This window comes from Tenrec ecaudatus, chromosome 8 (assembly GCF_050624435.1).
Source record: "Tenrec ecaudatus isolate mTenEca1 chromosome 8, mTenEca1.hap1, whole genome shotgun sequence".
Lineage (NCBI taxonomy): Eukaryota > Metazoa > Chordata > Mammalia > Afrosoricida > Tenrecidae > Tenrec > Tenrec ecaudatus.
In genome coordinates, this window is record NC_134537.1 from 75,749,358 (window position 1) to 75,761,042 (window position 11,685).

The 11,685-nt window shown below is 38.3% G+C and overlaps 1 pseudogene; it reads left to right on the forward strand.

The window, feature by feature from the left end:
* The first annotated feature begins 11,235 nt into the window (after positions 1–11,235).
* Positions 11,236–11,359, forward strand: LOC142455834 (small nucleolar RNA SNORA4; annotated as a pseudogene).
* Positions 11,360–11,685: the final 326 nt, after the last annotated feature.

Genomic DNA, 11,685 nt, shown 5'->3' on the forward strand with positions numbered 1-11,685 from the left:
TGAGAAGACTGGGAATTCCAGACCAAGTCATTGTGCACATGCAAAACTTGTACATGGATCAATAGGCAATTGTACAAATGGAACAATAAAAGAGTAATTGGATTAAATATCAGCAAAGGTATGCATCTGGATTGTATCCTATCATAATATTTATTTAATCTGTATGCTGAGAGGGTTAGGCTGAGTTGACTAGATAAACAAATCTGGTGACATTCATGTATGTTTAAGAAAGAGTTTCATATCAAGAAGTAATTGTGCATTAATGAAACTTCCCAGCCCAGTCCAACTCAAGCCCGTAAGTTCCATACTAGTCCATAAGTTCCTCTTCAGACTCATGTAGTCACATACAATTATGCAGGAAGATCACACAGCAAAGGATGAAAAGTCTTTTGGATCCAATGTTGGTGGACACATTTCAGGGCTCTGGCAGCAGTCAGGGTTAGCCAGCAGGAGGGTGAGGGCAGAGCGAGAAGGGAGGTTCCCAAGGCCCTCCTTATGAGAGCACCGCTCCCACCGGGAGGCCCCACCAAGCTGTGATCTGATTGACAGGTTGAATCCCACCCCTACACTTTTCCATATCTCTAAATTGTCATGCATTATGCCACCACCACACTTGTCTAGGCAGCCATCCTTGGTGTCCCTAGATTTGTAGATGTACCTCTGGTGTCTCAGACACTTTGGGTCTTTCCTTTGGCTCTGATTTTATTGTGTGCCTAACTTGCTCTTTTATATCACAATACTATTTGATTTAAGAAATACTTTACATTGATAAATCTTATTAATATTACAATAAAACTCTGTCCCCAAATGGTATTACACCAACAGGCATGGTTTTTTCTGCTTGTTTGTTTGTTTATAAGGTGTAAAGTGGATAATCAAAATTGGGGGGATAAAGGCATGAAGTGGTTGGCTTACAAACTTTCAGAGGTAGAGGAACATATTCACAGGATTATAGGATTAAGGTGCAGGTGTTACTTAGTTGCATTTGTGAGGCTAAAGAGTTATGTACACGTGCCAAGTTGGCAAGTGGTGGATTGAGGTAGTTAATTTATTGTGCCAACCTGGCTGATAAACACATATGGGGTTTAACTGAAGGGCGGAGGGATAAATGGATTGGTGAGCCTTTCCTTTTGAGTTCTCGGGTCTCTTGATTTGTAATGGTCAGATCACAGTTGGCCTTAGCCAGTTCCCTGCTTCAGCTGGCAAGGCTCACTTCCTGCAAGACATCCCCAAGGAGAAGCCACATGGACTTACTCTGATGCAGCCCTGGGTGCTGGAGCAGCTGTGTGGAGACCCCTGCCAGCACTGAGATGCTTACACATTCACTGACTCGAATTTCCTCCTGCAGTCGGCATCATTGCCTGTGTTTTGTGAGATGGAGGAGAACTTTGTGGATTGGTGCTGGACATATGGGTGAATGTTGGACTTTTGGGCTTGGCAGCACTAGGTTGGGATGTTTTCTTGATGTGCACTTACCCTTTATATAAAACTCTCTCTTATACATGAGTTTCTGTGGAGTTTTTCTCTAAAATATCCAGACTAACACAAGGTGCTATTAAATTTATTTCAACTCACCACCACCCAATTTAACAGAGTAAACTGATCCTTGGCTCCTTAGTCGATAATATTTATGAAAGCAAATTTCAAAGGTTTTTTCTCCCACAGAACTACTGAATGGATTAAAAGTACACTGATCTTTCAGTTAGAAGTTGAGTGCTAAATAATTGTGCCACCAATGCTCCCTTCCACGGGTAGCAGCCAAAGCAAACCACATCCGTTACTGTGGACTGCGGTTCAACTCACAGTGGCCCAACAAGCTGAAATAGACGGCCTCCGTGGGTTTCCCAGCTGGAATCATTTCAAAAGCAGACTTCCACGTCTTCCACATCTTTTTCTCAGTGATAAGCTGATGGCTTCAAAGTAACAACAATTTGGTTCAGACTTTAAAAAACATATTTTAGGGAATGCAATTTAAACCATAGCAATGCAGGCAAGTGCATGTCTCCCTGACATTGAGTGCTCTCTGAATCCTAGCAGTCCAGGAGGACAGAGGAGAACTGCCCCTGGGGAGGACTAGGGAGTAACTTTTCATCAGGGTACAACGCCATCTTTCTCCTACAGAGGGGCTGGTGCTTCTGAACTGCTCACCTTGTGTTTAGCAGCCCAGTGTTCAACCCACTACATGGCCATGCCTCCTGATAAATAGTATCGGTAGGCTTGATCAAGCCAAAATTAAATTATTTAAGACAATAAAAAGATGACCAAAACTCTAGCAATATTAGACTGATGTAGCACCCAAAAAAATCCCATTAACAATGAAAATGATACCATGACTGCAGTTATATTAAATATTATAAAGGTAACTTTTGGATGATTTAGGCTAATTATCTTTGTAATAATAGATGACTCACACAAACTTAGAGAAATGTATCTGTCCAGTGATTATTCAAGCAACATAGAATACATTAAAAGTCCATAACAGTTAAATAGGTACTATTAGTTATATTGTACATATTATTTAGTCCATGTGCCAACAATTTCAATATGTATGTGGATGTTTGTTCTACACTAATTTTGATCCTGTAGAACTAAATGAAACATCAGCAATTTGGGGGAAAGGGGTGTATGAAGCATGAGCTTTGAATCTAAGGTAACTGAATTTCAAATGCAGTGCTCCATTTGTTTAACTCTGTGATTTTGAGTACCAAAATCTCCCTTTGTAGTGATTTCTCATTTACAATGCTTAGATGAGATTGTGTTTCATAAAATTGTTTTCTGATTAGATATATTGAATATATAATGTGGCTTCAAAAATTCATGTAAAATGGAGTTAAAAGATAATGTAAATTTTCCGTGGACATTTTGAACCCCCCTAGTATTTAACATTCTTGAAATTATTACACCCTCATACAAAAGCACAACGTTTTAATAGATTTTACCATTTTGGGCACAGAAACTTTGTATTTCGGAAATAGCTACTATAAATGTAAACGGAGAGCTTCTGGTTATCTTTAGAATGTCAAGATACTTATGATTACAGTGTCATTGATTATTCCACTTCAAACTTCTTGGTTAAAATAGAAAAACTTTGTTTAGCACAAAAGACATCACCATACATAAATGAAACTGTTGAGGTGTGGATGTAACTTAAGGGTGTAGGTCTGGTGAATTCAGAATTGAGGCTGGCACGTTTAGAGTTAAAGAGAACTTTAAAATGGATGAACTTGCTTTTCTTCCCTTCTCATTAAATTGTCTGCTATTGACCTCTGGCTACTTGAATGGTATTCTTTGCTGACCTGGTACTCTATTGTCAGCCAAGAATAAAAGACCTTCTGCCTTCCCCTTTCTAATTTTTGTAGGATGTTCTTTAAAACTCAAGTGGCATGATTTAGAATTTCAAAGTATACTGAAATTTAAATTTGATCAATTTAAAGATGTATTTTTTAGAAACTTCAACATTCAAATAGAATCAATTATTTTCTTTGTGATTGAGATTTGAAGGGGAAGAAAATTCATAATCTTGCATAATTTAGCAAATTTCATTACCGTAGGGAAGGAATATGAATAATTCTCATTTAAATGCAATAAATGTATATGTTGGAGAGATATCAGAACTCATGAAATATAAACACTGTACACTAATCTATTTACAAATGGAGAACAGGGATGATTTTTTTTTTAATTCCCATTATGCCTAGGACGGGATCCTTTTTGAAAGCACTAGGCTTTGGGTTAGGTGAGCTAAGTTCTCAATGTAAATTTTTTTTCTTTTTAACACTTACAGAGGTCATTTGAAGCAAAGAATCGCTGTCACTGAGTTGATTCTGACTGACACTGACTCCATAGGGTGGAGTATAAGGGCCCGGTGGATTTCTTTATAGGAGCAGAACGTTTCATCTTTCTCCCAAAGTGGTTTACAAATAAATGCTAACTTTATGGTCGACTAGTAACCTACTAAGCCACAACGGCTCTTTGAAAAGCAAATTCCAAACTTACTTCCATTGACTCAATTCTGCCTCATATCAACCCTACAGGACATAACAGAACGTCCCCGATGGGTTTCCAAGACTGCACACTTTTATGGGAGTAGCAAGGCTCATTCTCCTTCTGTGGAGCTTTGAACTATGATTAGTAACCGAACTCAGCCTGCTAGTCTACCAGTGCTCCAAACACACAAAACCTCCAGTCAGGGTACAGAACGCTGACCTCTAGGGAAAGATACAGATAAAAAATCCTATACTAACAGGAGGCTCTGTTGGTGTTGTGGTTTAAGGGTTGAGCTACCATCCACAAGGTCAGCAGTTTGAAATCACCGGTTATTCCAAGGGAGAAAGAGAAGGCTTTCAAGTTCTAGTTTCTGCACCATCCTCACAATTATGTTCATGTTTGAGCACACAGGTCCAGCGAAGCACAGTTCATAACAGCAGTAAGCTAGAAACAGCCCACATGCCCATTCGTAGAATAATGGATAACGGAATTCCGGTACATATACGCAGAGGAATACTACACATCCCTAAAAAAACAGGGATGGCACCACGAAACCCCTCATGATATGGAGGGGCCTGGAAACGACTCCGCTGAATGACGTTAGTCAATCATAAGCGGACAGATACTGTATAAATGCACTGCTATACGAATAAGCACTAAGATGAACGTGTGTAAGGTTTCCAAGGATGTAAGCACTCCCCGGAGTACCTGGAGGACCTACCACCAACCTTGTAGTTTGTAGTGTAGGGCTTATTGCAAAGCGCCACCATGCCCACCCCCCCAACAAGTCTGTCTGGTTGTCCGAGCGTAACTGGGCTTCTAAGAACCTGCCCCTGTTAGTCTGCGCTGTTTTTGAGGTCGATGATCCAAACTCACTGGCCACTCCACAGGGAAAAGATGAGGCTGTCTGCTCCTATGAAGGTTACAGAGTTGGGAACTGTACACAGGCTTACTATGAGGTGTTTTTTTTTCTCAGTTCCACACTTGGTAGCCTGTACTTTGTTAGTCTTCAAGATTGAACTGATAAAGCCATATTTCATCTTCTGTTAAAATTTTTCAAGGAAAAATATTTTTCAAGGAAATGCTTTAAAAAAAAAAGAAGAATATGCACTAAGATGAAGGCCGACTTCTGTGCCCAGACTTTTGTACTCCTGGAATCTGGTTTCCCAAGCAATGAAGTAGAGAGCCTGCCATGTCCTTAAACCATATATAATCACTCAGTATGTACATGGAGAAGCATGCATCTGTTCATGATCTGTCTCTAAATTCATTGAGGTATATGACCAGCAAACTTATACCTGGGTTCTATGGTATTTATATCGCCAGTTGTTTTAGGTAGTGCCATATCAATTTATACAATGGTTGTACATATTTATAAACCCACCAGCATTTATTCTTTTTTATTATCAATGTACTATTTTATTTATTTATTATTAAAAGATCATTTTATTCAGGGCACTTACAACTCATTACAATCCATACATCAATTGTATCAGGCATATTTGTACATATGTTGCCATCATTTTTTTCTAGACATTTATTTTCTATTGAGTCCTTGGTCTCAGCTCCCCTTTCCCCCTCCCTCTCTCCCCACCCTCATGACCCCTTGATGGGTGATAAATTATTATTATTTTCATATTTCACACCGACCACTGTCTCCCTTCCCCCGTGGTTTCTGCTGTTCTTCCCCCTCTAGGGGGATATGTGGCTCTGTGTGGATCATTGCAATCGGTTTCCCCTTCCTTTCCTGTCTCACCCCCTCCCCCCTAGCCTTCTGGTATCACTATTCCCCTGTTTGTTTATTTGTTTGTTTGAGGTTTTTTCCGATCTATTTTTGTCCTGTCTTGATAGCTATTACTTTATATAAGTAGTAAGTCTCAAAACCTAGATGTGTGAAGCTCTTACAGTTTAGATATAGGGCACTGCTTTGGTTTAGTAAATCTCAAAACCAAGAAGTGTCAGTAATCGGAATTTTTCCTAATAGAATACTGTGTTGGTTGTTCTAAGTAGCTTACTTGTGTTTAAGAATATAATGAGTGGGGAGGGAGGGGGAAAAAAGATGACCTGATGCAAAGGGCTTAAGTGGAGAGCAAATGCTTTGAAAATGATGAGGGCAAAGGATGTACAGATGTGCTTTACCCAATTGATGTATGTATATGTATGGATTGTGGTAAGATTTGTATGAACCCCTAATAAAATGTTTTTAAAAAAAGAATACAATGAAATCATAAATACATTTTGGAAAATTTAACAGTACATGAACATGGACTATTTTAAAAATATATTTTTTCAAAAACTCTGTTTTTTATTAAAGCCTTATAATTTTACTCACCCTGGTGGTTTGAAGCACCAGTGATTTAGTTTCCAGCATCCTAGTAACACACAAGCCATCACAGTATGACAACCTAACAGACAAGTGATGGCCTGCGTGTTGCTTTGATGGTTTAAAATCGGGAAAGGTGGACATGAGGGTTATGTTCTTTCATCATATTCATTCACTCTGTATTCCAGGCAAATAATCAGAGAAACTGGGTCTCATGAAGAAGAATTTGGCATCAGGATCAGAGGGAGGCCTATTAACAAGCAGACATATGCAGATGACATAACCTTGGCCGGCTGAAAGTGAGGAGGACTCCAAAGATGATGAAGATCAAGGATTGCAGCCTTCAGTGTGGATTACAATTCAATGCAAAGAAGACCAAAATCCTCACACCTGGACTAGTAGGTAACACGATAAATGGAGAAAAATTGCAGTTGTCAAGTATTTAGTCTTGCTTGGATCCACAATCAATGCTCAGGGAAGCAGAGGTCAAGAGGCCAGACTGTGCGTTTCATTAGGTAAACCTGGCATACAAGGTCTCTTTACAATACTGAAAAGCAAAGGTGCTACTTTGAGGTCTCAGGTATGTCTGACCTAAACCAAGGTATTTTAAAATTATTTTTTGTATTGAAAATGCCATTCATTTAGCAAGTGGTATAGATTTTAAAACACTGCTACAAACAGGAAATTATACAAGTGTAGTCTGGCTTCAGATAGCAATACATGAATTGTTGACCTGTAGAGATTAAACTCTTAAGGGATTGGACACACGGAAACAAGGTAGGGGAAGGTTTCAATAATACTCATTCACTAGAGTAGAACCATCCCTACCAGACTGATAAATGTGATAAGAAAGCAGGGAGGACACTAAGAGCCGCCATTCACTGGCACTCTCCCAGAGCAAGGGAACCAGAGTGCAACAGCTGGGATAGCAGTAACCTGCTTCTGCTGGCACTAGGGCATGTCAGCCTTCAGACCAAGGGCGTGTGTCAGCTCCATAAATATATTACAGCTAAACTTGAAGCAAATCCCAGTTCACTTAATGGGGTTTCCACATTGGATCCTCTGATGTGGCCCATTAAGGTGTGCCTCAAAAGGATAGAATCTAAGTCCCAGTAGTCTATATAGCACATGTCCCTATCGTCCCTTTAGTCTATAAATAAAGGCTGCATAGAAGCTAGGTTAAAAATGTCCACTTTGGAACATATATTCTCCCCTCGGGTTCTATAGAGAGATTGCTAAGTGGTTTTTTCTCCCTCCCCACTGCCCCCAATGGGAGGTTGCTCCCCTGACTGTTTTCCCTGAGGCACACTTGCCCTCTACTCCCATTTGAGGTGAATTTCCTATAAGAGTTTTTGTTTTGTTTTTTTCACTCTTGTAGGAGTGTCTGATGATTTGGGCTTGCTTTTACGAAATGTTGTGTGGCAACAACTGAATAGTCTTCTCCCTGCACCCCCATCTTGAGAAACTGACTAGCGCTGGGCTGAGGTCTCTGCTGATGAAGTGGTTTGAAGACACATATACGGAGGGTGATGTATGGCAGTAGGCAGACTCTCTGCTTGGTTGCTTGGAAAATCTCATTAGAAGATTACACGATTAAGCTCAAAAGCTTGCCTTCTTGGTGTTTATCCTTACAATAGTGGACCCTACAATATTTGTTCTTTTGTGATTGACTAACTTTACTCAGCAGAATGGTTTCCAAGTCCCTCCAAATCATGAAGTATTCATAGTTTCATCACTGTTTTTTAGGGATGCATAGTATTCCATTGTGTGTATGTATGTACCAGAGTTTATCCATTGTTCTACTGATGGGCATTTGAGCTGTTTCTAGTTTCTTGCTATTGTTAACTGTACTCTAATGAACATAGGACAGCATTTGTCTGTTTGTATTCTAAAGCAAGGGAACCAAAGGTATATGACTGGCAAAGGTATTGAGGTATATGAGTAGCAAAGGTATTGCTGAGTCATAAACTATTACTATTGCTAGGTTTTGTTTGTTTGTTTGTTTATTTTTTAAGGTAGCACCATATCGGTTCCCAAAATAGATGGACCTGTTTACAAGCCCACCAGCAGTGCATAGGAGTTCCAATCCCTCCCCATCCTCTCCAGCAATCTTCTGGTTTTTGTTTCGGGCTACTTTTTCAGGTATAAACTATTTTGAGTTGCATCTCGCAGAGGGCTAGAGATCATGAGCATTTCCTCATCTGTTTTTGAGCCAATCAAGTGTCATTTTTTGTGAGTTGTTTGCACAGCATTCATGGGAATTTTTTTCCTAATTGAAGCGTCCAAGAGTCTATAGACTTTAATAATTAGACCCTTCTCTGTTGTAGACTCTTGTTTTATACTTTCAATGAAGTTTTTGATGTGTATAAGTGTCTTGTTTTTAATAGGTTCCAATTATTTATTTTGTTTTCCACTACATGTGCTTCTTTTATTGAGTTTGGTAGTATGTGCATGCCCTAAAATAGGACACTTAAGTTTGTCCTATTTTTCTCATTGATGATTCTCATAGCTCTGAGTTTTGCATATAGGTGTCTAATCCTTGGCTACTACTTTCAGCACCATATTGAATAAGAGTGATGATAAAGGGCACCCTTGTGTAGTTTATAATTCATGGTATTTTCAATTGCTTCATATGGATGCAACTGAGTGTATTCTTTCTATCCTCTTTTGATGTTACCTGCAACATTCAACATTTTACCCATAGAATCTTTCACGATTGAAACTTGAGCCATAATATTTTTTAATTCAGTTCTTTAAGATATGCTGAGTGTATTTTTTCCATTTTGGTTTTCTAAATCTAATTTTTTGCAAATTTCATTATAATATCTGACTTTATCTTCTCGAACTGCTCTTTAAAAATTTCTATTCATCTCATTGGGTTCATCATTTCTTTAATTTTATTTTGCTGCTCTATGATTCAGAGCCAGTTTCAAAGTCTCTTTTAATTGTTTCTTTCTTTCCTGTCCTGTCTTTTAAATGGCTTTTGATTTCTTCAATGAATGATGTTTTTCATAGCCTCCCGTAGCTTATCCGGTCTATAGTATTCACTGCATCAAATAAGTTATCAAGATGGTCTTTAAATTCAAGTATGATAGATTCCAGGTTGTATTTTGGCTCTTATGGACTTATTTCAATTTTATTCAACTTTTACCTGAACTTACAAAACCCAGTTTACTCAGTGACATTGAATTGATAAGAGCAATTGGTGCTATCTCTGATCCACAGATAGACCTGGGCCTAGTTTTAGCTGCTAACATTTAATTTCTCCATCGTCTCTTCCCACAAATGTAGTCAATTTGATTTCTGTGTGTTCCATCTGGAAAAGTATATGCATATAGTTGCCTTCAGTTTTATCACACACAAATAAACTTATTTTCTATGAAAAAGTTTTGGTCTTGCAAAATTCTATCATGCAGTCTCTAGCTTCATTTCTATCATCCAGACCATTTTCCAACTACTGTCCCTTCCTCATTGTTTCCAAATTTTGCATTCCAATCGCCAATAATGATCATCAATGAATCTTGATTGCATGTTTGATCAATTTCTCATTAAAGTCAGTAGCATTCATCAATTTCTTTATCACTAACTTTTGTGATTGGTGCATACATTTGAATTACAGTTGAATTACCTTGAAGGAGAATATAAATAATTCTATCACAGAGAACATTGCACTTGAGTTGATTTGAAATGTCTCTTTAGACAATGACTGCATGCTCATTCCTCTTGATGATGTCATCCTGGCACACTAAGTCATATGATTTTCTCATTCAAAATGGCAATACCGGGCCATCTCAGCTCATTAATGCCTAGGATATTGATCTTTATGCATTCCAATTCATTTTTTATGACAGCCAACTTTCCTAGCTTCATACTTCACCCATTCCAAGTTCAAATCATTAGTAGATTCAAGCAACTATTTCTGCATACTCATTTATTCTTTATATAAACCAGAGCATCGGATTTATCTTCCATCTCCATAAAAAACAACAAAAACTTTGAATATTTTTATGACAAATTAGTTTTGTTTTTATTAAAAATTTGCTATTTCCCCACTCTTTTGAGTATTAACTATATGAGATATAGACCTACTTTAATGATTTTCCCCTCCTTTGCCTTTAATACTTTAAACAAGCCATCACTTTTTACTCACCAGCTTTCATGCCTTCTGATGAAAGCTATTCTTCTTATCTTTATTCTATTGAAGGTTAAGTATAGGTTGTTTCTTTTTAAAACTCACATTTTTCCATCATATTCTCATCGTCTTCGATGTTCTGTAAACAACATTCTCTGCATGAGTTGATACCAACATGAGGGCAATTACAATCGGTGGTGCTTTTCCTGAGTGCTGTACTCCTAGTTCCCTGGCTCCGTGGTTTTGTGACTATTATTAATATTTGAAAATCTTAGTAATTATTAATGCAAGTATTATTTATACTTCAAAGTCTCCTACTTCTCTTTCTGATATGCAGTCATATATATGCAAAATGACACCATTGTTCTTGGGTATTCTGATTTGGGGTAGAAGTGGAGGTGGGAGAGGGAAAGGAAAATTTTCTATGTGCATTTAAAGTGGAAGCTTTTATTGTTTTATTTCAAGCAGACCATTGAAAATATATAAATGAGTCCCACTCTGGTAATTCTACCAATGACATTCTTCAATTATGCAACAGCGTGTATTCTTTTTAGCATTTCCCTTTGTTCTTCCTTAAAGTGTCCATGTCCTTGCTTACTTCACTCGCTCGCCTTTCATTGCATTCTGCCTCCTTTTTCAATAAAAAGCTTTGCTATAGTTATCATATTTATTTTAAAAACTGCCTGACAATTCCAATGCCTGAGCCTGGTGGCAATACTTACCATTTCCTCCAGATTTGGTTTCTTTTCTGCTTCATATTAGTTTGTCATAATTTTCTTTTTTCCTATTTTTCCAAGCATAAACACTGTATATCAGGGAATAGGAATTGTTTGTCAAGATTTATGTTAATCTGAGACCAGACTCCACAGCGGGCTATACCACTTAGTACAGTTCGCTACTCTTTTGTGGCCTTCATTAAAAAAAAAAAAAAAGGTGTATGTTAACCTGTGTAGGAATGAGGCTGTGCTTCTGTAGTTGTGGATAAGAACGACTTCACCGTCCTCTGGTGGCGCTGTTTTCATTCGCACTGTACTCTCAGCTCCCCTGCTTACCCCTGCTCCAGAGTCTGCGCAGCAACAATGCGGACCCTCATACGCTACCACTGTATTAGAACGCAGCTAGTGTGCTTTCAAGAAGGGCATCCCATAATCCTATGACTAAATTTTAGTCTTTCCTTTGGCGTCACAGACTGTGGCTTTCAAAAATGTTTTTTTAATCTTACCTTCTGGAAAATTAGAGGGCG